Genomic DNA, 6,000 nt, shown 5'->3' on the forward strand with positions numbered 1-6,000 from the left:
TCATTCTTAAAGAATTGGGACAAAACTTAAGCTTTAGTTTAAAGAGCGAGGTATTAACGAGGGGACAAGCCCCCTCATATAAATAATAAAAATATAAGAATAAAGAAGTTTGTTACGTAAGTTAATTCTTAAGTCACGTATATTTTTTACTAATAAAGACGTTCGTTAAAAATTAAAAGTTCTAGTTGCCTTTTTAAGTAACAAAAAAATTGGAGGGCAACTAGGCCACTTTTCCCACCCCTTATTTCTTAGCCAAAAAAAGAATTCATATGTAAATTTCATTTTAATAATTTATGTGCGGAGGGCCAAGATCAAACATGCATTAATTCGAAAACGTTCAGAAATTAAATAAAAAAAACTAGTTTTTTTTAACTGAAAGTAAAGAATGACATTAAAAACAAACAGAAATAACTCCGTGTATGAAAGGGGCTGTTCCCTTCTCAACGCCCTACTCTTTACGCTAAAGTTTTTTACTGTTTAATAAAGTAGAATTGAGAGAAAGAGTCAAACTTTAGCGTATATAGCGGGACGTTGAGAAGGGAACAGCCCCTTTCATACACGGAGTAATTTCTGTTCGTTTTAAGTTTTAATGTCGCTCCTTACTTTAAGTTAAAAAAAAACTAGTTTTTTTTATTTAATCTATTTAGAGACAGGTCAAATAACTCCCTAAGGCACATTTCTGTCGAGCTAGCAAAATTTTTTACAAACATATCGATATGCAAATTTGTCCGCTTAGCTAACCTTTTGTGTCGAAGCTACTCGCCTGGAACTACTTCTCAAGTGCTACTAAATTTAATTTCTTTACACAAAGAATTAAAGATCTATTTCCTCTTTCTTTTTTTTATTTCACAAAAAGAAACGACAAAGTGTTTTGAATTTTTTTTTTCCACTGTAAACTTATTTAGTCCTTCAATTCTTTTACGGCTTCTTCGTTCAGCTCCTTAATAAGGGTTGAGGTGTTTTATCTCCCATAGACTGGAGGAGATGAAAAATTATGTAAAAAAAATAAGCTCTCAACTGAAACTAAGGAGCAACATTAAAATTAAGACGAGGAGATATTATTGCGCATAAATCAAAAGATCGTGCAGCGTTGTTTCTATATTAAGTTTTAATCAAAAGCGAGAAAAGATTAATTTAAAAAAAATTGTTTTGAGGGAATTAAAGAGCGAAATTGAAACTTAAAACGAACAAAAAGTATTACTTCACAGCCTATATAATATATATTAATAAAAATAATGGATATAAATCAATTGGTGATATTTCCCTGTGTTTTAGGGTTACAGAAAACCAGCGCTTTATTGAAAACACAAAAGCCAAGTATAAAAAACAAGAATATTGATTTAGGAGTCAAAAGTAAGTACGTAGCCTCACAACAACAAACGGTACTTGTGTATTATTCAGAACACACTCAATAAGTGAAGTTAGGTATCTTCTATCACTATGCATTCCTTCTCGTAATGTTCCTTCTCGTGAGAGCTTAAAGTCATGTTGTGTCCATTGACGCACTGTTTTGTTGGGGGCAGCAACCCCTTATCCTGGAAAAATGTAATTGCCTCTTTTTCAGCCTTTGGCAAACCCCAAACCTTCCTTTCAAAATACATGTTCAGACACTATCTTCTATCACTATGCATTGAGTTTTGTCTTTGTGGCTATGAAACAGGTTTTTCTCATAAAATGTACCAGCATCGTAGTTTGTTTCACGGAAGAACCTGACTTCACTTATTGAGTGTGTTCTGAATAATATACAAGTACCCAACAAACTAATCTGTAGCGCTTTTCATAATCTTACAGGAGCTGTAGTATCAGTAACTTTCATTATAGTATTAAATTATCTTAAAAACTTAGTCATAAAAATCACGAGTTTAAAGTCATTAAACAACATAGAAAATAGTGGATTGATTTATCAGGTAACATCTTGGTCTCACCTAGTATTACTCGAAATGATCAACATATCAACCGCAATATGGACTCTAGAAATCCGGTTATTTCTCTCTATAAAACGAAGAATTTCAAATTGTGATACAAATTCCAAGACGAGTCTGTAGTCTTAATACTAACACGGTCGCTTCAATTGAAGTTTTTCTACAAAATAATCATGAAATGACCTTTCCCAGATTCAAAACCCAATTAAACGAAGAAAAAGCAACAATCTAAAATGCCAGTACAGAGGCGGTCAATATACGCTTTCTTTGAAAGCTTCGTTTAACTAAGTTAATACACTTGATGTCTCACAGAATTACTTAGAATGATGTATAATTGCGCATCAGCTATTATAAAGGAGGTTAAGTTGTTTGTTGTGTAGGCGGGGTGAGGCTAGCTGGCTCAAAGAGCGCAATTTAATGCCCGAAAAGTCTGAATCTCCACTAATCCTAAGGTAAATACTGAGAAGGGCTTGGGAAGGGGTCGATGGCTAACCCCTCCCCATTCTCTTCTTCTCAACTGAGAAATAAATAAAAGTGCACATGAAACGAGAATATCAAATCAGATAGGATGAAGAGAAATAGCCAATAACATTGAATGGTTTTCGGAAAGGTAATCCTTTAGGGTTTCTGCTAAACTTTAAAATATTATAAAAACTGTTTATTTTTTTAATATAAAATGATAATGGAACTTGCTCCTAAAGTTTTCTTGTTTTACTTTATATGACCCCCTCCCCTAATGGAGCAGTATAATCAAACTGCATTTTTTTAAAGAAAGGAGAGTTCTCTATGTAATTTGGACTCGGAGGAAAATAACCTTCAAACTAAATCTTGACTCTGACGACAACTGGATGATGAACATGACAATATTTCTGACTTTCACCTCCTGGCCACTTCTCAAAAAGAAAGCATGGTTCAGGTCAAAATTCTCAAAAAAAACTTACTAGCAAAACTTTGTTGACAAGTGGATGCAGTTACCAAATATTAAAAATTGGATAGAGAAAAAAGTGTCAAACAAGTCAAAGATAAAACTCACTATCCTACTGCAAGTTCTGTCTGAAGTATGTGTGTTGTGCGAAATCAGATTCACCAAGTATGTTCTGACAAAGTAACATGTAAAAGCAAGCGATGAAATTGAGACGAAGTCTGGCAATGGCAATATCGGAAAACTTCTGACTATAGGCAGTCATTCAGGTTAGGTTATTTTCAATTGAATGAGCTCTTTTCGAAGTTTCCACGACAACAAATAGCCATCTCAAAATTTCTATTTGATGCATTTCGGGAAAATACGAGGTGTGGGGGGTATCCAACCTCTTATCATTCTGAATCTCAGAAAGGGCACTAGAACTTCTGATTTTCTCTCAAATGAGCCCATTCTGGAGTTCTTACGATCAGCCCTTCTATATATACCTTATATGCCCCCAGAGCATAACTTATAACCCTTTCCCTGAGGGCTATGGTGGGGAGTTGTCATCCTCAACGACATAATTTCCGAACCTTTCAATTACGTTGAACAAAATGGGCTATCTCAAATTTTTATTGAATGTTTTTGGGAAAATGGTGGGCGTTGGAGGGGGGTTAGTTGTCCTCCAATCCCTTTGGACTATTAAAAAGGGCACTACCCCTTTCAATTTTCAATTGAATTAGCTCTGTTTAAAGTTTCTACGACAACAAATGGTTATCTCAAAATTTCTATCAGATCCATTTAAGTAAAAACGAGGTGTGTGGGGGGGATGGTATCCACCCTCCAATCTCTCTGAATCTCTAAAAGGGCACTAAAACTTCTGATTAGCAATCCAATGAGCCCCCTCCGAAGTTTATACGATCGCCCTTTCTATATTAACCTTATATACCCCCAGGGCATAACTTTTTTTATTTAGTGGGTCTAAATAAAAAATTACCATAATATCAAAAATCATGATTTTTTTAAAGGCACCAAAATTATTTATACAGCCTTGTTTAATCACTAGGCTATTCTTCAGGCGAGATGATCCTACCGCGATGCATGCTAATTCTAGATATTTTTCGATTTCTGACCAGGGATCTGAGGCGATCAAGAACGAATTTCAGGCTCTCTACCGTGTATTTTTAAAATGTAGACAATTATTACAAAACGTCAATGAAAGATGGAAAGGAAAAATTATACAATTCATAAAGAATTTCAATGCAACAAATACAAGTATTTCTCAGTTTAAAAAGAAATCACTTTTCCAATGCCTTAGTTTCTATTTATTATTGCGCTGCTTGACAACACCAGATGTTCCTTTTCTGGCAACTGCATTCTTAGAAGCTCTTAAATTTCAGATGCTCCATACAGTGAAAATGCACTATGCCTAGATCTATACGCTTTACTTCGTAATATGCCATCTCCCTCTGGTGCATCAAAGGTCATAAATGACTCAAAAATTATTCCAATTTTTACCAGGGAGTAATCTCCACACATCAACAGATCACTAATATCTTTCCGAAGCCCAGACGAACAAAAACAGATCTCCAGGCAGAGGCGGATCCAGGAGGGCGAGGGCACGCAACCCACTGACGTAGTGGTGGATTTGTGGTTGGGTCCGCTTGCTCTGGTTTGGGTTGGGACGAAAGTTATTTTTTTGTAATTGGTTTTTAATAAGTTTTTAATTATTAAGTCTGTTTCTTTTTGCAAACAAGTTTGAAACAAGGTTTTAGTTACTTTGTGTGGGTCTCTGTTAGATTTTACTAATGACGCATACTACCAAAAAGTATTTGATTAAATTTAGGTTTATCATGGGAATCTGTCCGTTTTACCACAAAATCCAACTGAGGGCGAAAATCCTCATTTCGTAATAACAAGGAGGAAAAATTTAAAATCCTTACTTCTTTAGGCTGCCGAAATGATATTTCAGGATTGTGCTGTCACAACGGGGCTGAAAAGCAAAATATTTAATTTTTTTACTGTCAAAAAATGTTTTCGAGTCTTTCTACAGCACTGAGGCAAAGATATTGATATCATTACTTCTTTTGGCTGTCTGTTTCGGTTTTTTTGGGTTTACTTTTTTTGCGAAGCAGGTTGGTTTTTACACCATTGTTGTTTTTTAGGGGATTTGTATAATAGAAAGTAAATGTATGAGAAGTGCAAAAATTATTAATTTAAATTTTGGATTTTGGTGAGCAAATGGTGGCCACTTTACAGCCTATTCTCATCGAATTACAGCTTTACATTATATGACAAATCACCTCTGTTCATCCTAAGACAATAAAATAAAGGCCATACTCTTTAAACTTTCATGAAGGTTCGTATGAGTATATACTTAAAACTAAGTATATGAGGCAATTTTTTTATCTATCTGGTGCAGATGAGTCTCGGAATTCTCAGTTTGAATCAGTGGAATTGTATTGATTTTTTTCAAACATTTAAAATAAAAAAAAATTATAAAGGGGAAATTCACACAACTTGAGTTAACCACGGAAACAGAATGCCACTGCAATATTATTACAGAATTTCCCACCTTCTCAATACCAGCCAGTCTCAAAATGTAATTATGTTTTTGTATAGGAGTTGAATATATTTGTCCATAAAATTGTCTAAACTGCTGAATATACCGCTGAGAATTTTTATATTTATTTTGATAAATGCCATCCAATCATATTTCCACGATTACATGTTCATAACTCAAAATTTTTACAGGACAATTCTCTTACTTAATGCTAAATCTGAGTCAAGTTTCTAATTTTTGTGCTCAACAAACATATCGAGATTTAAACGTTTGAATCGAATATCTGAAAATATCAAGATTAAAAAAAAAATTACAAATCCCCACAGCTTGAAACCCTGAGAATTTAAATAACTAATCTATATCTATCAAATACAAAGATAGTAAATACATAATTATTTGTTTTTTAAAGAGTATTCCGACTCATATACTTAGTTTGAAGCACATATCTACCTGCATCTTTAAAAGACTTCCTATTTTTCTGACAATTTTGGTCTTTATTCGAATATTTTAGGATGGATAGAAGAGGAAATACTAACGAAGAGCTATAAACTGACAGGACTGCCCACTATAAACGTTCACCGTAATATTAAGGTAGACATCGAAGTTGACACTGC

Source organism: Artemia franciscana, chromosome 8 (assembly GCF_032884065.1).
Source record: "Artemia franciscana chromosome 8, ASM3288406v1, whole genome shotgun sequence".
Taxonomy (NCBI): domain Eukaryota; kingdom Metazoa; phylum Arthropoda; class Branchiopoda; order Anostraca; family Artemiidae; genus Artemia; species Artemia franciscana.